This window comes from Periplaneta americana, chromosome 6 (genome assembly GCF_040183065.1).
Source record: "Periplaneta americana isolate PAMFEO1 chromosome 6, P.americana_PAMFEO1_priV1, whole genome shotgun sequence".
Lineage (NCBI taxonomy): Eukaryota > Metazoa > Arthropoda > Insecta > Blattodea > Blattidae > Periplaneta > Periplaneta americana.
In genome coordinates, this window is record NC_091122.1 from 109,669,809 (window position 1) to 109,693,455 (window position 23,647).

Consider the following 23,647-nt stretch of genomic DNA (forward strand, 5'->3'; position numbering starts at 1 on the left):
ATAGAATGTTAATATATTTAGGAGTAATGTAAAAGTTATTTCAGGTTCAATATAATGTTAAAACACAGAAGTTTTATATCATTCTTCTTATGAACAAGAGAAATTATAATTAATTAAATTTGTTATCTTACGACGCTTTATCAACTCCTGTGGTTATCTGAATGAGAATGCCAGCGAGATGAGTCCAGAGACCAGCGCCGAAATTTACCCAGCATTTGCTGTTATTTGGGTTGAGGAAAAATCCCGAAAAACCTCAACAGGTAACTTGTCCCAACTACGATTTGAACCCGGGCCCATTCGTTTCACGATCAGACTTGCTAACCGTTACTCCACAGCGGTGGACGAAATTAGATTGTCTCTTAACAACGGCTAAATAAACAAAGTGTCGTTTACTGTAAGGAAACGAGCTAAATGCGTGTTGTGTTTCACACAATTTGGAAGTGTTACGTCAGTTCAACGTCTTTTCGCCGTGAGTATGGTGTTCACAGAGCTTCGAATTACAAGTCGATAATGTTATGATATCGCACGTTTAAAAAAAAGTGGGTCTTCTTTACCAAAGTATCTCATTCTCTGCTGCGGCGGCCATACTAGAACTAAGGTAATTAAAGGCGATACCATACATATTGTTGTGGTTTATTGAATATAGGGGACATGGATTAATAAACATTATTGTCATAGTGAAATGACTCATTAGAGATAACACTTTATTATTTATATTATTTCCATAGGCACTACCCCCTCCCCTAAACTTGGCCGAACTCTTTCTTTTTTTCTATTAACGTTAGAAAACATTGAATTCAAAAGATTTTTCTTGCTTTTGTTTATGATTAAGTTTCTGTGCTTAAATTGACGAATTAATGTCTTCATACTATGTGTCTGGACTATAATATTTATTTTAAATTTCTGAATCTACTTTATAAGAATTTCTATATCTCATTTGAGGAATGGAAGTACTGTAATGTTTTTTGTAACAACCTGTACTGATGTGTTAGAATTCTGCAGGTGATCAAGCAGCCACTCGGAGAAATATGAATAACATACTGCAGAACAATGCAGGGGAAAAAAGTGATCCTGGTATAATGTGTAAACTTAAAGACAAGTTTAAATAAAATAATTAGAGTTTACATTTCATATGATATCTTGCTTTTAAATAAACAAATTAAAGTAAATATAAAATTAGTCCACCGCTGTGGAGTAATGGTTAGCACGTCTAGCCATGAAACGAGCGAACCCATGTTCAAATCCTGGTTGGGAAAAGTTACTTGGTCGGGGTTTTTCCGGGGTTAATAAATAATATGGCTCAATTCAAGTATTATATTCCCCAAATCGTAGTCGTCTATGATTCATACGCGCGTACCTACTAAACTAGCTCGTGGTATAAGGAAATTATTTCAAGAGAGATTCCCTGGTATCCAAGTTCCAAATTGAAGTTCGATTAGTGTATTAGTGTGTATGTTTAAGTATTTATTAATAATAACTTAGGCGACAAACGAGGGAGATTTTAAGTGTTTATTAGTAAAATTTACGCGACAAAAACTGTGGGTATTATTTTAAGTGTTTATTAGTGTCTGTTTTTTTTTTTTAGGTTTGTATTAGCAATAAGCAATAACTTACGCGACAAACTGCAGGCAGATTTACTGCGGACTTCCTGACACCCGTTCACCGCGGTTTTCGGCTTGACTCGTCCAAGACCCGCAAGCACTGGAAGCGGACGCGCGGAGGATTGTTCACCCAGTACTTATAAATAAATACATTTTCAAATACCCTGTAAATAATAGTAATTTATGCTACTAGATTGTAAAGTAGGATTATTTTCACGAATGCATGAAATTTATTTACTCTCTTACAGCATACATCATGTTACCCAATGCGACGTTTAATAATTAGTTTTCCTAAAAATATAGTGATTTATTATTCTTTAAATTAATATTTAAGATTAATTTATATTAAATACAACGCATTATGCAATTGAATGTACTTACCTGAAAGTGTGTGAAGTGGTTATATTTACATGATTTATCTTTCCTATTTGGCATAGAGACTAATTACAATTTTCCCGTCTGTACAGGAAGATTGTACGGAACACAAATAGACGATCTGATAACGACTGTGCGCACCTAGCAGCTTGTTCTGTAACTGACCAATCTTGTGCTGATGACCGGTAACCATATATGTAAAGTCTCTGATTAAACAAGGCGCATTGCAGCCACGCATAGACACGGAACAGTGGGCTAAATCACCGCACCCTCACTATTATTAGTGCTGCAAGAAAATTACATGGGGGAGATCCCCGCCCACCTTGTTTGTGCGCCCTGATTTAAGAGTCAGAAACGTACGTCTGCGTGCTCGTTCCTAACCACCAACATTTTCTCTTTGTCTGCTTCAGTAAATCAAAATTTGGTGTTGCATTTTGGTAGGTTTTTATCCACATTTTCTTCTTTGCGCTGGAAATGTGTACCGTGGCATTTTTTTCCGGGGTGGGGTTTTATGTGGCTCTATTAATCTTCTTTATTCTCTTTTCAACTCTTGGTTTTTTTTTTTTTTAGTTTTTTTGCTACTCGTCCATCTTAATGAAAACCCCAGCAGGACAGCATCCCCTATACCACCGCGAACCCCACTCTGTTACGCTTCTAACTTAGTAATGTTATGTTGTTTGGAGGCAGCTACTGGAAGAAGAGATACAGCTACTCATGATGCATCTAACGCGATGTATCGTAAAATCATTCAACGCAAATCCTGGATTTATTTATCTTTATTACATGTACGAGCTGCCAAGTTAGCTCTGCTTCTAAAAGAACTGCTTATTAGGAGCTATAGGTACGGTATCGTATGAAATCTGTTTAACGACGCTGCATCAACTGCGTTATATAGTATAGATAAAATTGGTGACAGCAAGATTCCAGGATTCTCAGTGGGATTCCACGACATTCGCCTTAATTGGAGAAAACTTTGGAAAAAATCGACAGTTACTTACCTTCGCGTAGAATTATGAGTGGATACAATCATCAGTCTGTCGATTGGTGCATAGCTTTACTATGCTGCACATCTTTACGCAGAACAAGATCATTCAAGGAGTACGAGTGGAATACAAGGAGAACAAATAGAACACAAGGACAAAAAGTGGAATACAAGCACAACAAATGGAATACAAGCAGAATAAAGGAAATATAGGGAGAAGAAGTGGAATACAAGGAATAAAAGTGGCACACGAGGAGAACAAGTGCAATACAAGCAGAAAAAGGACGTACAGGGCAAGTGTAATATAATGGGTAAAATTGGAATACAGGGAGTAAAAACGGAATACAAAGAGAACAAGTGGAATACAAGCAAAATAAGATGCATACAGGGATAACAAGTGGAATACAAGGATTAAAAGTAATAATAATAATACTTACTTACAAATGGCTTTTAAGGAACCCGAAGGTTCATTGCCGCCCTCACATAAGCCCGCCATCGGTCCCTATCCTGTGAAAGATTAATCCAGTCTCTATCATCATACCCCACCTCCCTCAAATCCATTTTAATATTATCCTCCCATCTACGTCTCGGTCTCCCTAAAGATCTTTTTCCCTCCGGTCTCCCAACTAACACTCTATATGCATTTCTGGATTCGCCCATACGTGCTACATGCCCTGCCCATCTCGAACGTCTGGATTTTAAGTTCCTAATTATGTCAGGTGAAGAATACAATGCATGCAGTCCTGTGTTGTGTAACTTTCTCCATTCTCCTGTAACTTCATCCCTCTTAGCCCCAAATATTTTCCTAAGCACCTTATTCTCAAACACCCTTAACCTATGTTCCTCTCTCAGATTGAGAGTCCAAGTTTCACAACCATACAGAAGAACCGGTAATATAACTGTTTTATAAATTCTAACTTTCAGATTTTTGGACAGCAGATTATCAGTAGCCAAGCGAGTAGAGCAACAAGTTAATATTACTAAATTCAATATTTTGAAATTAAATAATAATAGTAATAATAATAATAATAATAATAATAATAATAATAATAATAATAATAATCCGTGGCGCTACCGTCCATGAACGGTCCAGACCGACCAGCCGGCTGCTGGCCTCACGCTCACATGCTGAAGCAGAAGTGGACGATCATCCAACCAGAATGGCGGTATCGTGTGATTAACACGATGATTCCCCCAGCCGTTATAGCTGGCTTTCGCAACCGGATTTCGCTACCTATCGTAGCTCCCCAAGTGCATCACTGGCCGAAATGTCATGAGAAAATTTCTTCCCCCATGAGGACTCGAACCAGCGCGCATTCCGTAACACGAGTCCTAGGCAGGATGCCTTAGACTACGACGCCACGGCGCGGGACATTAACAGTGGTATACAAGGATTAAACGTGGAATACAGGGATTAAAACTGGAATACAGAGTAAGGGAAATACAAGGAGTACAATAGGGCTGGGGACGGAGCGGTTCGGTTCGGAGCAGTTACTGTGACGTCATTACTCGGTTGATCCGAGTAGAGTACCGAGTACAAATTTGTGGCGGCAGTTTTAAAATGTAGATAGATTGAGTCTATTTCAGAACGTACTTTGAAAGTGAAACCAAGCGTGTTTTAAAAGAATTGTAGTAAAGCGCTTTCGCTTTGCTAATTGACGAGAAAAAAAGTGCTTCCCTTCATTGCAAACTGGCGGTTGCAAATTTCATTTGCGTGATTACAACTATTTGCGGAGTTATTTTGTATGAAAGGCCTATTTAATTTTCAGTGTTGTTATATATGACAGACGAAATAAAATTGATAAAATAATTTATAATACTATCAGCTAATAAATGAACATGTGAGGTAAACGTTAAACGCTGCAGCTAAGTAAAAACAAGATAGAAAGAAACGGGCTCCATGAAACGCTGCCTAAAACACTTAAAAATAACACACAGAATTATTTACTATTACGGAAAGTGGATAGAATAATCAATAAAACGTGGAATCTTAAAGTGAAGAACACAATGTTTATTTATTCTATAACATTACTAGACTTCAATACAACCATGTTCTCTTTGGTGAAGAGTAACATTATTGATAAATTAAAGTAATTAGGTAACATAATTCGTAGAAATAAATACAAATAAAATGATGGCTGATGAGGTAACACAAATCTAATAAACACATTGAAGAAAAATATAATGCACTTCCTTTTTTAACATACTGTAATATTAATCAAACACTCTAATATGATGATGATGATGATGATGATGATAATAATAATAATAATAATAATACTTATGGCTTTTAAGGAACCCGGAGGTTCATTGCCGCCTTCACAAAAACACGCCATTGGTCCCTATCCTGAGCAAGGTTAATCCAGTCTCTATAATCATATCCCACCTCCCTCAAATACATTTCAATATTATCCTCCCATTTACGTCTCGGTCTCCCCAAAGGTTTTATTTCCTCCGGACTCTCAACTAACACATTATATGCATTTCTGGATTCGCCCATACGTGCTACATGCCCTGGCTATCTCAAACGTCTGGATTTAATGTTCCTAATTATGTCAGGTGAAGAATAAAATGCATCCAGTCCTGCGTTATGTAACTTTCTCCATTCTCCTGTAACTTTATCCCTCTTAACCCTAAATATTTCCCTAAGCATCTTATTCTCAAACACCCTTAACCTCTGTTCCTCTCTCAAAGTGAGAGTCCAAGTTTCACAACTATATAGAAGAACCGGTAATATAATTGTTTTATAAATTCTAACTTTCAGCTTTTCTGAGAGCAGACTGGATGATAAAAGCTTCTCAGCCGAATAATAAAACGCATTTCCCATAGTATTTATTCGGCGTTTAATTTCCTCCCGAGTGTCATTTATATTTATTACTGTTGCTGCAAGATATTTGAATTTTTCCAGCTCTTCAAAGGATAAATTTCCAACTTTTATATTTCCATTTCGTACAATATTCTGGTCACGGGATATAATCATATACTTTGTCTTTTCGGGATTTACTTTCACACCTATCTCTTTACTTGCTTCAAGTAAAATTCCCGTATTTTCCCTAATTTTTGTGGATTTTCTCCTAATATAGTCACGTCATCCGCATAAACAAGGAGCTGATGTAATCCGTTAAATTCCAGACATTCTCTGTTATTCTGGACTTTAATATTAGTAATAATAATAATAATATTATTATTATTATTATTATTATTATTATTATTATGTACATTAATACGTTCAGACTGTCAGTGCTCATTAGGCCCACTTGACAGGTCATATAATAGAATGAACTCCTCTTCAATACTAGAGGCCTTTCAGCCCGCCTTGGGGATAAAGAAATAATTTGTCCTGCAGCAGAAAATATTTAAATACAACAGTACCTACGTTGTTGTCTGCTAGAATTAACTAAAACACGTGATCTCTGTTTGAACGTTTGAACTGACCGGTAACGCCTACGGTTAACCGAGTAACTTCGGTTCTCCGCTGCTAAGCACATAAACCGATAGAACCGAGTAACTCAACAGTTCTACTGGCTCCGTCCCCAGCTCTAGAGTACAAGTGAAATGCAAGGAAATGAAATGAAATACAAGTAGAACAAGGGGAATGCATGGGGAACAAGTGAAATACAAGGGGAATACAAAATACAAGGAGATCGAGCGAAATACTATAAGAACAAGAGAATATAAGGAGAACACATAGTTCTATATAAAGATATGTGGTATAGTAAAGCTGTTGCATCTGTTGATTTTTTAAAGTATATAATTGTTTTCATGAAGAATGGATAGGACCCGATGCTGATCAAGAACGATTTATTAGGTGAGAGGAGGACTTCCACACAAGGCTGGCCTACGGCCGCAACAACTTGCAATCGCTACTGACGTAAGTACACCGCTGAAAACGACTTGGAACAAACTCAAGCCAAGGAATAAACTTCCGGTTCATTTGGATCGAGATTCTCTAGTTGCATAGCCGAAATTCCTACCACAAGATTCACAGTAGTGGAATTCACATTAATTTATTTCACCTTAAACTGTGGTCGTTTGAATTCCCCTGCCGCTTCTTCATTTTTTTTTAATAATTTTATGTTTTAAATAATATTTTTTGTAAACAATAACTTGCAGACCTGGTGTGAATGTTGCCGTACTGAAATTTAGAAATATGAGGACATTTCATTGCCAAAATTACCCTTATCACAGCTCGACAACTGGCGTGCTAGAAAATGTTCCGGCCTATAAAATATATTGTTCATAACTGTGCATCTCTTGTCACAACTATGTTGCCCGCATGTGCTAATCTGAACGCGGTAATACATTTAAGAACACGTACATACATGCTGACTATTAAAAGTTAAAACAGCGTTTATAGACTGCAGTTAGCTTATCGACTCTAGCAGATAATAGGAATAATAACAGGAACAATAGTATATTAATCTTAATAGGACTGACCCAAATGTGACAGATGCTATCACCGTCAAGAAACGATCGTTCATGTTAACAGGAGACTAACAATTCCTGACATGTTGGTTATGCAGAAAGACGAAATATATTCATCTTCACCACATATGAATTAGGCTCTAATATCACTAATATTGGTCTCCCCCATCACTTCTTGGACATTGTAAATAATTTTTCTTTTGACCTATACTGTGGAACAGTTTTTGTGATAAGCGTTCCTGGCATCCGTTCTGTATGTTCAGCGGTGACCAAACTGGGTATCGTGATTACATCGTGTAATCAAAGACATTCATACTGGTAAGGGCAATTTCCTGTACATTGCTCTCTGTCTCGCTCACGTTCTGAAGGTAAGCAGTGTCGATACAATTCGCTCTACAAACCCTCTGCCTATTCGAGTAGGAACAGAAGGTTTCGTACAGAATAAGAATAATTTATTCGCTTTCTCTCGGAGACAATGTAATATGTTGCTTTGCTCAACGGTTCAATTAGTAGTAGTATATAGAAGCGACATTACAGGACATTACGCTGAATATACAGGCATAACAGGAATTATTATTTATCAGCAAGTGTTACCATGATTCGTATATACGTGCCTGAATATATAGGCCTACATCTTCCCTTGAAGGATAAAATAATTACTACGCTGTAGCTCTATTTTATTTTTTTTTAATCTACTACAGCGAATGACATTTATTTTTATTACCGTTACCTTTGTTGTCATCGATAATTTCGATGGTGTTTGGGTAAAGGGACATAAGTCATAGAAATGACTTTTGAGATAAATAAAAATTAAACTTCGGATCCCTATTGCAAATAATTTTCTACACAAATAAAACACATCAAATATGCTAGTATTGGTTTATTTTTTGCACACACGCTTGTAGAATTTACGTAACTTGTTTATTCACCTGTGGAACGAAACTCCATTTGCACAAAAAAAAAATGACTTCATCCCCTTTATCCGAACATCATCGATTTTAACATGTCGTATGTATATCCAAGTTTTACTCCAAGTTGCACCGAGCTCTCTAAACGGGAGATACGTCTTGAGGAATTTTCTACTATTGTACTTTCCGAAGGACACGAGCACATCCAAATAGTATTATAATAGCTTACATTTGCCACGCTTCCCATGTTCGGCTAGCTTTGTCAGGTGTTTGCGCCAGCCTTCGTGTTACATTGCCACGGGATGCAATTGTAATTAGCACAGCCTCAGTTTTCACACATTCCGCACACCTCATTTTATTTAATTTAATTTATCCAATGATCAAATAATGTGATTTGCCAATCGCTACAGCATGTACAAAATTTACGTGTACTAAAATACATGTGGACAGTCTGGTAAGTCAAAAAACATCTGCAAACGAGTGAAACGCTTTGAAAAAAATGTTTGCTTGTTTGCTTCACTAACATTGTTTTTGTATCTACTCTATAACGTGCAATAAAGTTGGCGCTGCCGTGGTCCTCGAACTTAGCGTCTAAGGAGCGCAGCTTTAACTTCGCGTGGTACACGGTCGTGGACTCCAATCCCATCCAGGGCAGGGACGTTTTTCCGTTGTCAGTGTGATGTACCGTGTTATCCCAGTTGGCAGGCGGCATCATGTTTATCCCACGTAATGGACGTCTCGCCAAGTATATACCTAGCGTAAGGGGTTGAAGAAGCAACAGATGTATCTCTGATAATAATAAAATATCTCAGAAAGAAGGAAAGAACTTGCTTAGTAAGGTGTGTGTAATTATAACCTTTGCATATCGATGCAATTAGTTATTGGAACTTGTGTTGCCTCGTGCCACGGATTAATATTGTTATTCATCATCATTATCATCACGAACTGCTTCGTTTTAGGCCATGTGATCTGTAACGATAATCTAAGAAAGATGGCCTCGATGTCTTGGCCTGTTTACTTTCTTTAGATTCTTTCGAGTAAAGAAGAGTCCCATGGGTTGGTTACCAGCCATTCGCAGAGCAAGACTAGTGGTAGGGTTGGTATCTTGTAGCCTCTAGTTAGACATATTAAATGGCATTTCCTCCATCTATGATAGAACGGTTATACCGACGTGACTCGGTCCCCAGAGCCTCGTTAAGGCTGGTTCACAATAAACTGAAAACGGAGACGAAAACAAGAATGGAAATATTGTTGAAATGTATTTAAATGTGAATATTCACAATTAATTTTCACGTTCTCGTTTCCGGGCTCCGGCAAGCTTCTTGTTAATTGTGAATGCTCACATTTAAATACATTTATTTTAACAATAGTTCCGTTCTCGTTCTCGTTGTTTCCGTTCCCGGTTCATTGTGCACCAGCCTTTAGTGAAAGGCGGGATGTATCACTAGCAGGTGAGGTTGGGAATTGGGTAGGAGAGATTGTAGAATACACAACACTACTCCTTACACCGCATTATTATTATTATTATTATTATTATTATTATTATTATTATTATTATTATTATTGTTGTTATTATTATTATTATTGCTATTCTTGTTTTTCTTGTTCTTGGTGGTGGTGGTGGTGTTGGTGGTGGTGGTGGTAACAGCAGCGGCAGCAGCAGAAGCAACCTTGTAGTTGATATACGTTCGTTAAATAGAATAGATGAAAAATCAACGCTAAATAATAAGTATGAAGAAGTATGAAATGTATGAAAATATGATTTTAAACATGAGTGCATTCACAAGTTCCTAATTAAGTGCTGCTCTACGTTTAATAACAATGTTTCCTGCATCACTGAACACGAAAACACGTTTTTTTTTCTGTCAAGCACTTCTCCACATCTTCATCGATCATACTTTTTTCTTCATACTTTTTTATTTGTGTTTGTCTCAAAAACCACCGGAGAAATTGACAATAAATTATAAGCCTACATATTAAATATGTTAGTAAGTAACTAAAATAGTAGACTATTGTTTTGTAATATCATGATGAAGCATATAACCTACAGATACACAACATTTTATACTTATGCTCATCACCAAACATAAATTAAATTTAACAATAATTGTGTATTACAGTATATTACAACTTTTTTCAAATCGATAAAAGCTCGATTAATCGATAGATCGATAGCACTGCAAATTAATTGATTAAATACGTATTTGGCATCATTGTATTTATATTTATTGTATTTTTGTATATGTAAATTTTGTACATGCTGTAGCGTGTGTCATATCACATTATTTGATCATTGGATAAATTAAATAAAATAAATAATGAGGTGTGCGGAATGTGTGAAAACTGAGGCTGTGCTAATTACAATTGCATCCCGTGGCAATGTAACACGAAGGCTGGCGCAAACACCTGACTAAACTAGCGGGACATGGGAAGCGTGGCAAATATAAGCTATTGTAATACTATTTGTATGCTCGTGTCCTTCGGAAAGCACAGTAGTAGAAAATTGCTCAAGTCGTATCTCCCGTTTAGAGAGCTCGGTGCAACTTGGAGTAAAACTTGGATATACATACGACATGTTAAAATCGATGATGTTCGGATAAAGGGGGTGAAGTCATTTTTTGTGCAACTGGAGTTTTGTTCCCCAGATGAATACACAAGTTAAATTCTGCAAGTGTGTGTGCAAAAAAATTAACCAATACTAGCATTTGGTGTGTGTTATTTGTGTAGAAAATTATTTGTATTAAGGGTCCGAAGTTTAATTTTCATTTATCTCAAAAGTCATTTCTATGACTTACCTCTCTTTACTCAAACACCATCGAAATTACCGATGATAATGACGGTAACGGTAATAAAATAAATGTCATTCGCTAAAGGTATTTGAAGCGATAGCGTTTATAGCTATACAGGGAGTTTTAGAAAATGACATGGCGATTCTTCGAATGGTTATAATTCGTGAAATGTTTGTTATCCGTGTTTTTTATTATGAACATGATTTGAATTGCAAGGATGTTTGGGATTTAAAATACAGATATGCTTGCATGGCCGGCATGGACGGTGTCATTATAGATCTGTAACCTTCCGCGTATTTTTTTCTCATATAACTTGTATTAATAACAGCATGTACACCATTATAGTCTTATTTTATGAGTACTTACTTGTGTCACCATAGAAATTGTGTCCGTCTGCATTCACACATTCCCGACATATTTTGATGAAATATAGTGAAACCATTCCTTATAAACACTCCCACGATAAGACAGATTCTTATGCCCCAACTGAAATAAGATAGAAGTAATTGTAAGATAAAATTAACTGTCGTTTGTAGAGACACTCATTTACGGCACGGACGGATAGCTGTTTCACAATCCTAAAGCTTGTTTGTATCTGAATTACAGACGGAACTTGTATTTCAAGATCTATTAGTTACAAAAGAGGAAAATTTAGTTTACAAGACTGTACATTGATGTACCAAATATATAATTCGGAACTGTTTTTTAAAAGCAGGATTTCGTATTCCTCCCAGACGTGAATAGATTGATACGTCCTTCGATGCCCGTAAATGAGAAGCTTCAGTATACACCGTGTCCCGCTTAGAGGGATCGAGAAATTGATGATTTAAAATATTAAAAAAAAAAATTATAACTTAACTTTTTGTATAACTTGATGTAAAAACTCTTCGAGTTTCGGAGAATGGTCAGTGCAACTCGATGTGTGCGCCTCGAGCTACCCTGAATACATCCAAAAGGTACCCAACCTTCTGCCAAGTGTTCCATAACATTTGTGGAGTGATTAGCGCAGCTGCATTTATAATGGGTTGTCTCAGCTTTTCCAAATTGTGAACTGTATCACGTTGGTACACAACACTTGTCACAAAGCCCCAGAGGAAGGTCAATGTGCGTCAAGTCGGTTGACCTAGGTGGCCAGGCAAGGGTTCTCCTCTTCCGATCAACCTATTGGGAAAGTTTGCATTCAAGAAGTCACACACTGCTCCATAGTACTGTACTCCAACCACGAGAAAGTCTCCAGGGAATGAAGGGAAGCGGGATGATGCTGCGAATGAATGTTGATGTCATAAGATGTCATAAGGTCACAGAAGTGGGTGCTCATATCTCTATTGGCTATCTCTCAAAGCACAAACCATAACACATTTTTATACTACCCTAGTTACAAAATTAGATCACTGTTAATCTCTTGGTCTTTTAATCCCTCCATACAGAAAATAACATATGGAGGAGAGCGCATGATTTTTAAACTGACGTTATAACTCTAATATTATTTATATACTTCGCTCCAATAGATGACGCAATAGTAAGCACATTACTTTCGCGGTTTATCTCCTGGTTGGAGAACAGTAATGGCGTGGAGCCCCATGTTGCTGAAAAACCGATTCTGGGAGAAGTTGATCAACAACAAAAGTTCTGCACATGTCCAGATACACATTCCCTCTGACTGTCGCCTCGATGAAGAAGAATGATCCAATGACGGAATGTTGTACTGAATGGCGCCAGGCTTGTTTCCACGCTAAATGTTAGTGCGCATGCACATGAACATGCAACTGTTTTTGAACCATTAGTGCATAAACTTGGACAGTTTTTGCATCTTGTTAGATGTAAATCAAAACAATATCTTCGCCTGATTTTAAATGGTGAGCATTTATTTCTCGAACCCTCTAAGTGGGACACGGTGTAGTTATTCACATGCGAAAGTTCTAGAATAATCTCCGTTACCTTTCTGTTCTTATGCTCTTTCTAAGTTCATACATAAAAACTCTATGTTCTGGTGTGTACTTGTGGGGTTGCATATCAATCAGGTTACCGAATGAACAACCGTACTCATAAAATTTAATGAATACACACTTATAGTTGCACTTGCATTTTAAAAGACAGTTACTAACTTATTAGACTGCAACCTGGAATTCAAATGACAGCCGCCGGCGTAGCTCAGGTGGTGGCACGGTTTGCCTACTGTTCTGGAGCTGCGCTTGGGCGTAAGTTCGATTCCCTCTCGGGTCATATACCTGCATTGTTTTTTCAGAGGTTTTCCCCTATTGCAAGGCGAATATGGAATAATCCCATGGCGAACAGCGGTCTCGTCTTTCTATCACCAATCCACCGACGCTAAATAACCTGATAGTTGATACGACGTTGCTAAATAAGCAACTAACATGAACTGACCTATAAACTAACTTCACACGTGTTTGTTCTGGCCTTGAGAATAGTATGACCTGGCATATGTCTGGGCGATCAATCCATGAACACAAGAATGTCTGATGCGCGTGTTCCCGGCCGTGAGAACATTCGTATTTGTATCACCCTTGACCGGACTGGAACCCGCAAACTTTGTATCTAATAGCCAACATGACAACCACTTCACCATGGGGAATAATGATCATCAGCAACAATAATATTGGCATTAATGTTACTATTATTATTAATAGGGCTGATTGACAGTTTAACAAGAACGTTCGGTTGTGACGGACAACAGAGCATACAAATATAAAAACGTCAATGAATGTTGCGTAGTAGGTCTTCCGGAATATTGAAGTTTTGATTGGGATCTCCGATAAGTTACTGAATTTACTTCGGATCGAAGACTCATTGGCTTGAGTGACGTGACGTCACGCAACCGGCAACAAACTCGCGCGGTTTGATGGACTATACGCCCAGCCGGCGGGTTTGCCACTTTGATGTCCCAGTGTAGGCAGTATTACAGCATTTCAAGCATGAATGACAGTCAGGATGACTTGCTTCCATATTGTAGCCCCCTTTATTTGACTAACACAATAAGTGCTATTTCCTCTTTATGTGTTTTCATCACAAGTGGCTGGTCAGATAGAAAATTTCGAATGTCTTTTCCTGTTATTTCTCTGAAGCGATGAAAGAGGGAATCAAGTGAATAAGGAAGGAAAGAGAGGAAATAAAAAGAATAAAATAAATGAAAACGAAAGGAAGATAATATAGAGATAGAAAAACGAATAAAAAGGGAAGAAAAAAGAGAAATTTAGGAAGTTTAAAGATCACATCCTTAGACGGCTACTGCGTAAGCTTTCTATGCTAGAAAAGAAAATACTCATTCCAGGAAATTTTAATTAGGGTATATTGTATGGTTAACAAAGATAATTTGTAAAAAAAAAAAAAAAGGATGTAAAAGATCAATGTCAGAAAATGTATTAATCATCGAATTTAACTTAAGAACTACGACGAACTTAAAATATCTCGGAATAAATACAAATTACAATGGAAAATGGATAAATCAGATAACATATATAATATAGGTAGGGAAACAGTAAAAATAATAGATAATACTATATATATATATATATATATATATATATATATATATATATATACGGTACCCAATATCAACGTTAATATGCTAAATAAAACTTATTTCACGACTGTTGAATCTAGATTATTATCATACGGGTGTGAGTTATGGGGGTTAGAAGAAAAAGCATTGATAAATTTAAATAAAATAAGAGCCACATATTGTAAAAAAGTATTAAATATTAGATGAAATTCTTCAAATACTGCGGCTAGTATAGAAATGGGAATGGACAACATCATGAGTACAATCATTGTGAGAAACACAAAATATTTAATTAAAAGAATCCAAGGTGACTAAAATACGTTTATTAAACAATATTTATTAAATCAAATTGAAAGTATGACAAATATGGCAATCGTAAAAATTAAAAATAACATTTTTAATATAGGATTAGGATGGTTATGGGATAACTTAGCTACTGGAAACAGCGCAGAAAGCCTAAATCAAGATGTAAAAATATTGCTAGACAAAATGATTTTAGTAGTATCAATGAAATACGCTCCATAATATTTGTTAATGAATATAAAATGATATGGGGAAGGAGTACATATGTAGATAATATTATAATGAAAGAAAGATTTGGACTAGCCTGGTTCAGACTGGGGATTTGGAGATTAAGAAATAATAGGAGTAATATACCTCAAGACACGTGCCCATTATGTGGACATAGGGAAGATGACATTCATATTGTTTTTGAATGTCAAGATACAATAGAAATACGAATGAAATTCATAAATGAAAAGTTCCTACAAATGAATAAAGAAATAGCCATAAGAAAACTCATGAATAATAATAATAATAATAATAATAATAATAATAATAATAATAATAATAATAATATAAAATTACAAAGACAAATAGGTCTATATCTTTTCTTTGGTCAAAAAAATTAGAATGGAAAAAATAAATGAAATAGCTAGAATTGAATAAATTGTATCAACATATTAAAATGAGTTGAGTCTTGCACAAAACTAGTCGCAAGTGCAAGATAAAACATATTATATTAAATAGTTAAGTTTAGAAATTATATTAAAAATTGTATGTATATGTATGTAAATTATAAAGTATGTAATGTAAGGCTTCAATGATTATATGTATGTATATTTCTTTTCTTTTTTGTCTGTGAACTATAATAAATATATATACATAAATCATATCTACATATTGCATGGTTAACAAAAGTTTTGAGGCAGGTTTTATCAGCGTATTCATATTTTCTCTGCCTTCATTTTCCCACTTCCCTTTACGTCGTAGGCCCTAAATATGGAAGCTATTTCCCAAGAACTCGGGATATGTGTCGGAGAATTAAAAACGGTGACCAGCTTGCTTCAAAAACTTGCAACTGGGAAAATGGGCCAGAGGCTAAGTATCTTAGGCCTATATTACACTATCAGATTTCTGTGTCACAGATTATGATACAATTTTTTATCAAATAAATATGATCAGATGTAAGATTTTGAGTATATTACACTGTGCCAAAGCTTTTATCATATCTTTCATCAAGGTTCTACTAATGAATACACAACAGTTCTATGCTTGTTGCAACTGTAAATGCAGTAATGGTTATTGCATTAATACTAAAGAAGAAATCAAAGGAAAAACGTATTTCGTCGGCTTATAGTGTAAACCTGTTAACTAACAAAAAGGAAATTTTACAGGAGAAACAAAAAACTGAGTATAAATTAACTCTGAAATTTTAGGACCATATCCAAAGTAGAGTTAATTTATACTCAGTTTCTTGTTTCCCCTATAAAATTTCCTTTTTGTTAGTTAGCAGCTTTACACCCTAAGCCGACGATTTGGGTTAGGGTTTGGGGTAGGGAGAAAAGATACAAAAGGAATCCATCAGACTCTACTGAGAGAACTTCAGTGTGAAGATGTGAAATCCTATAATATAATAAGTGTTTAATAATGAATGGTGAAACATTTCATGTGACTCATAATGTGATATTAAAAGTTTTGTGGTTTTCACAAACCATGTGTACTTAATGTCCGCCATTTTCTTTCTTCTCAGTCACAGATTTTATCTAAGGTATGATGATGACCATAACTTTTATCACAGAAGTATGTCAGAGATATATGTGATCAAAGATGCTATGTTACACTGTAAAAGATTTTATCATATATATTTTATCAAACTTTTATGACGCAGAAATTTGATAGTGCAATATAGGCCTTAGGATAACTGTTAGTCGCTGAGTAACTGGATTACATTTACGATTATTTTTATTCATAATTCTTGGTTCCACCAGATTTATTACCACGTCAAAATCTGATGATAACATGTGACAAAATGTTTTGAAGTGTAAGTTACGTTCTCGAAAGTGCTCCACAGATTACCTCCATTATAAATTCCGCAAAAAAAAGAACGGAGGAAACCTGCCATCTACGGTTTTTTTTTTTTTTTTTTTTTTTTTTTTTTTTTTTTTTTTTTTTTTTGGAGGTTCTGTGTGATTCCTCATCTGACAACAGACATACAGTGGAAAACCGCGCTTCCTACTGTAACTTCGCCACTATTCATCGTCGGATCAACTCTAGCCGAAGGTCCGTGAGCAAATCGTCGTTGTTCCTGCAATAACTCCTATGTGACATATATATCGATTTTCATATTTTTGGTCTATTAAGTAACTTAAATAGTGATACAGCAAATAATAAAATCTCCTATATGTAATTATATTTCTTTGTTTCGAAAATGTAAGAATTCACAGTCTCCTATGTATGGCTGCCATAGGATGAATAAACGTGTTTTTTCTTCCTACTGAAAAATTGTATATTTGCACATAGGAGTTATTGCAGGAACAACGACGAAATGAAATCGGTATATGAGTAGATCAGACGAGCTCGACCTCAAGCCTGAACGAGCCACCTACGGCTTGCAAGTTCCGCTAGTACGAGTAGTGTGAACCCGGCTAAAGCCCAGGAGTTGGCACTGAGTATATTTGAAAAGAAAAGTTCAAAGGGATCTTTAAATGAAGACCTAACTAAAGTAAAAAATGAAGAAATTTTATATATGAACCTACGTAGTTTTTGTAATAGGGAAATGACTGATTTGAGAAGCTTCTTCGCTGTTAACGAGGGGGTACACGTGTGGATGTCACGTGATTTGCAGTAGAATAATTGATTGGATTGTGATTTGTTTATTTGTTCCTGCGGTCCATTAACTGCAGCTGACACTCTGTCATTAAACTGTTATTAAACCTCCAATATGTTAACCACACTAGGTTTAATTTAAATGGAATTATTCTACTGCGTGGGAGGGGTGGTACATTCGCGAGGTTTTTGTTTGTGTCGTATTCTCTTAAAAGTGCGTTTCAAATTACAATGCTCGCTGACCAATTCAAGCTCTGATTGATGTATAGTGTTAAGGAGCCTTAATCATCGTCATGATCGAGTATGTGCAGTATGTATCGAATCTCCGAGATACCCGCAACACGGGTTGATTTATTAGTTGATTTCACGAGGGCTGGATCCGGGATGGGTCCTTTCACTTGGCCCTTTGGACCTATTTTATGCCCTATATGCGATGACACTGCTCTGCAGCAAAAATGATGTTTTCGAATGAATGTGTGTACCTAAACGGATTTTTCGCGCTGAGTTCAACGGTGCAATCCGTTTTTTCCTATCACGTCAGGTTTTCGAGAAAATCAAGGATTTGTGTTTCGTAAAAGTTCCGTTTATATACCAAGGAGGGCATGGAGAGTATCTAGCGTCAAAATGTGATTACATCTCTGTATGTGCTCTAGAAACAGTAATTCTTAGTTGCTTATTCTAGACCAATGATGTCAAAGCAAGCGCATTTTTCTGACCTTGACGTCGTGCGCTGGCATTAAGCGCTAGGTATGCTAGGAGGATTAAGCAGCCTGTTGGATTAAGAAAACAGTGGTGCACAAACTTCAAACGGAACGTGAAATTTTATGTTTTTATTTTTATATGGCTTCTTTCTGTTTGTTATTTTCTGTATTGTCTGTAAAACAAAAGTACTAACACCTGTTTCTTAGCCTAATATTGCAGTTGTGTTTTAAATGTTAAAAACATAATAAAGAATAAAGAAGGAATATTCACACAAATTCCATAATAAGTACAACTATACTGTACTAAGTGAATTAAACACATCATTCATAAAGAAAGTGTTATCCGAAAGAAAGACACTGAATATGACATGATAAGTTGAAATTGATAGTGATCAGTGCTGCTCATCGGAGTGACTACAACCGCGGAGGAATCGGAGATTACGAATAAAGCTCTCCACCGGTGATCTCCGGTACTACCATAGGTAGAACAGGGGGTATATGGAGGGATGCGGTGGTTCGGAGAGAAGCGACAGTTAGCTCAAGGACGACCGGCGCGTACGGACTGACGGTAGTTGTGAGTGGAATAAAATGACACCAAATCGGCTATCCGTCGCATGGAAATTCTTTAATTTAGTTGAAGGTAATAATTAAGTCTCACACTGTAAACTTTGTGGGCGAATTTACTTTAAGGGTGGTGGAATTTCGAATTTGTTAGACCGTTTGAAGCGATCGCACAATCGCGAACTTGATGAAAACAATTACGCAAAACATTTGATACGATTTATTTTTAAATTGTTTTAGTGTTATTGTTCCCAAAGGCTCACAGTATAGGAAAATTCTTGAAATTTCTCTAAAACGTAACTTTCGAGGCAATAAAAAACATAGGAAATATTTAAAAGACTGCTTGAGTTATATTTTGCTTTTTAGACAACTTCAGTTATATTTTGCTGTTTAGACGACTTGAGTTATATTTTGCTGTTTAGACGACTTGAGTTATATTTTGCTGTTTAGACGACTTGAGTTATATTTTGATGTTTAGACGACTTGAGTTATATTTTGCTGTTTAGACAACTTGAGTTATATTTTGCTGTTTAGACGACTTGAGTTATATTTTGCTGTTTAGACGACTTGAGTTATGTTTTGCTTTTTAGACAACTTGAGTTATATTTTGCTGGTTAGACGACTTGAGTTATATTTTGCTGTTTAGACGACTTGAGTTATATTTTGCTGTTTAGACGACTTGAGTTATATTTTGCTGTTTAGACAACTTGAGTTATATTTTGCTGTTTAGACGACTTGAGTTATATTTTGCTGTTTAGACAACTTGAGTTATATTTTGCTGTTTAGACGACTTGAGTTATATTTTGCTGTTTAGACGACTTGAGTTATATTTTGCTTTTTAGACAACTTGAGTTATATTTTGCTGTTTAGACGACTTGAATTATATTTTGCTGTTTAGACGACTTGAGTTATATTTTGCTGTTTAGACGACTTGAGTTATATTTTGCTGTTTAGACGACTTGAGTTATATTTTGCTGTTTAGACAACTTGAGTTATATTTTGCTGTTTAGACGACTTGAGTTATATTTTGCTGTTTAGACAACTTGAGTTATATTTTACTGTTTGGATTACAACATTGAGTTTCTCAATGAAACTAAAGAAACATGTGGTAATAATATAATTACAATTATCCTTAAGTTGATATCCGCTTATATTTTTATTGCAGAGAAAGAGTGGCGCGTTTTAGAAGAGGCAGTTCAAATACTGACACCCTTTAACACAATAATCACAATCCTGTCCGGTGAAGAATCTGAATAAATTATGTTGGATAGTAAACTTTAACCCATTGATAGCCCACGTTTCTTTTGTTCCATTCTGAAGCTCCCTTAATATATTTTACGTTAAACTAAACCGATTAGAATAATAATTGACAAACATTGTTTGCGATTAAACGAGAGTTTCTAGGAGAACTACAGTATAAATGATGAGAGAGAGATGGAACGGAGAAAAATTCTCTCCGGCGCCGGGATTTGAACCCGGGTTTTCAGCTCTCCGTGCTGATGCTTTAACCACTAAGCCACGCCGGATACAATCCCGACACCGTTGAGAATCGTCTCAGATTAAGCTCCATCTCTTGGGTTCCCTCTAGTGGCCGCCCTCTGCACTACGTCATAGATGTCTATGCACGCAGGACCGAAGTCCATACATGTGTAGAGGTGCACTCAGATGAGTGACTGGTTGGCCGGGGTCCGACGGTATGGGCGCCGTCTTTAAATCACAAGTGATTTATTACGCATATATTTTATTTTGATGTACCGAAGTACAGATGAGTGAACCTCTACACATGTATGGACTTCGGTCCTGCGTGCATAGACATCTATGACGTAGTGCAGAGGGCGGCCACTAGAGGGAACCCAAGAGATGGAGCTTAATCTGAGACGATTCTCAACGGTGTCGGGATTGTATCCGGCGTGGCTTAGTGGTTAAAGCATCAGCACGGAGAGCTGAAAACCCGGGTTCAAATCCCGGCGCCGGAGAGAATTTTTCTCCGTTCCATCTCTCTCTCATCATCTGAGAAAGCAGAATATCTGCATGGAAATATCATATGTACTTCGGTACATCAAAATAAAAAAAAAAAAAATAAATAAATAAAAAAAAAATAAAAAAAAAATACAGTATAAATGTTTACATTAGCTACTGAAAAGCTTTACTTCTGCGTTAGTTTTGCAGTTAGATTGAATGTTATTAATTTGATCAATGACATAAAACTAATACGCCTTTCCACATATACTATGAATTTCAAAACTAGAAAAAAAAATATATGTCAGCTAATGTAGCACATCAAGCAAAACAAGAAAAAAAGAGCCGAAGAAAGAGAGAAAGATTAACATAAAAGAGAGAATAAACAACAACAAATTACAACTTATTTTAAAAGATACGCGGACGTCAGCGGACTCGAGTCGCTACCTGATCCGATTAAAGGAATGCTCAGCGGAAAGTGTATGTCTGCGTCATAGCAAATATACAACCTGCCCGACATCAATCGGAGGTAACCGGAGGTCTCCGTTTGAAAGTGCGCAAACAACCGCTCCGGAGAAGACCTAATCATAAACAGCACTAATAGTGATGGTATCTTTAGCCTTATGAAAGTAATCAAAACAATATTACAGTACAAAGCAAAGTTGTCTAGGTATATGTTTTAACTGTAATTAATATTACATAATAAAACTCTTATCGCATTATGCTTTTAGGTGATATTGGTGCGCAACTTTCGGTTATCAGAATATTAAATTATCTCGAAATTTGCTGAAGCTATAGAGCTGACGTTTTACCAACACATAGGCACATACCTTTTGTTTGTGATGTAACAGTATTTGCTTTGTTAATTCATTTCCTTACAAACATTTTCCATGCGAATATTTTCAAACATTTTAATACGCTATCTTCAGTAATGCGTATTTACGATATATTAGATTTACGAAAACATTGTTTTAGTATCTGTAAGGCTATTAAACAAACATAACTGAAAATTTCACTTTTCTGTAAAAAAAAAGTTAAGAAAATATTCCTTTTGAATAAAAAAATAAACTTGTGAAAAATGAACATTAAAATTAAAACTTACATTCTTATAATGCACTTATACTTCTCAGACAAATATAAAAATTACCATGGATACAATTTTAATAAGATCTCTTCCCTTTATCCATTGAATCAGTGCTGGCCATCCCTGTACCTATATAGCTCGACCAAGCGGCATATACTACCTCTTTCTTCTGTCTCTTTCCTTTCCGCTGTAAAGCGCTCAGGCTCTCATGGGCTCTAAAGCGCGCGCTTGCTCCTATGGGCATCAATTGACATCACTGTTCTAGACTGTTACTTTGAAAGAATCTATTGCAGTGTGTGAAGTACTCCGAGTATGGGTGGGTTTTATGTGATGACTTCAAAGTTATCAGACTTTTACTGGGACTACAAATGGGATACACAAAAATGCCTTGCTTCCTGTGCGAATGTGGTAGTCGAGACAGACAACATCACTGGCAAAGGCGGGGGTAGCCAACCAGAGGACCCTTGACACCCGGAACAAAGAATGTTATGAATGTGCTCCATGTGGAACTGACAAAGGTTCTTCTCCCTCCCCTTCACATAGAATTGGGTATCATGAGCCAGTTCGTACGTGTCTTAGATAAGGACAGTGAGTGGTTTAAGTACATATGTAGTGTTTATCATGGAATGACCTTAGATAAGCTGAAAGCAAGTGTTTTTACTGGATCTCAGATCAGGAAATTATTGTGTGACCCCAATTTTGAGAATACAATGGGCCAAAAAGAAAAGCAAGCCTGGCAGAGCAACAAAGATGTTGTAAAAGAACTTCCTAGGAAACAGAAGGAATTCAGCTTACAAAAGCATTGTGAACACCATGTTGGAAAATTTGAGAAAACTAGGTTGTAATATGAGTTTGAAGTTATACTTCCTACATTGACTATTTTCCAGATGGATGTCTTGGATTTTACGGCGAGGAACAGGGTGAACGTTTCCACCAATATTTGAAAGACATGGAAAGAAGATACCATGGTGGTTGGATTGTTAACATGATGGCAGACTACTGTTGGTCCCTGAAAAGGGAAAGTATTTCTCATGCATATGTAATAAGTTCAAAAAGAAGAAAATTTCTGCCTGTAAAATAATGCTAGATCACTGTAAATATCAATTATTGATAGTTCTTGTGAAATGTACGATCACTCGCCGCTCACCAACAGATTTTGTTGGGAAGAGGTTGGAGTCTGCATAGAACTCTCAGTACGTATCGAAGGACGAATAATGGAAGAAGAAAAAGAACAGCTATAGCAGGCTATGGTATATTATTTCGGCGGCTTAGTGGTGCAGACCTTCGACATGTTACGTAGGTGGTTCGAGTCTCGGTTAGGCCTGGGATTTTTTTATTGAGGAATTTATAGTGCCACTTGTGGCCGACAAAGTCTCAGTTTGTATTTTTCTCCAGGTTTCCCCGTTTCCTCACATTAGGTATCAACACCATCCCATCAGAGCTTCATTCCATAGTATTTTCCAGTCTTCGGCTGGAGACGCGTGTAGGGGGCTAGTCTAGGGACCAACAGGGCTGCCTACAGTTCTGGCCAAGCTTAGACGACCTCACTCACACCACTCTGCTGACTTGTACCTTACCAAAAACATAATAAATCATACTGTGCATGCCTGTTAGTTATGCAGCGTTATGACTCT

General features: G+C 36.4%; 1 protein-coding gene and 2 non-coding genes across 10 annotated transcripts in view; 2 read left to right on the top strand and 1 right to left on the bottom strand.

Moving 5' to 3' along the window:
- The window catches only part of LOC138701645 (protein O-linked-mannose beta-1,2-N-acetylglucosaminyltransferase 1-like), a 1,230,831-nt gene that overhangs the window by 1,047,863 nt on the left and 159,321 nt on the right, over positions 1–23,647 (top strand). The window lies entirely within an intron of this gene.
- On the bottom strand, positions 20,425–20,496 carry TRNAS-GGA (transfer RNA serine (anticodon GGA)). The gene has a single exon. It is a non-coding gene; the product is annotated as a tRNA-Ser (tRNA).
- Positions 20,875–20,946, top strand: TRNAS-GGA (transfer RNA serine (anticodon GGA)). The gene has a single exon. It is a non-coding gene; the product is annotated as a tRNA-Ser (tRNA).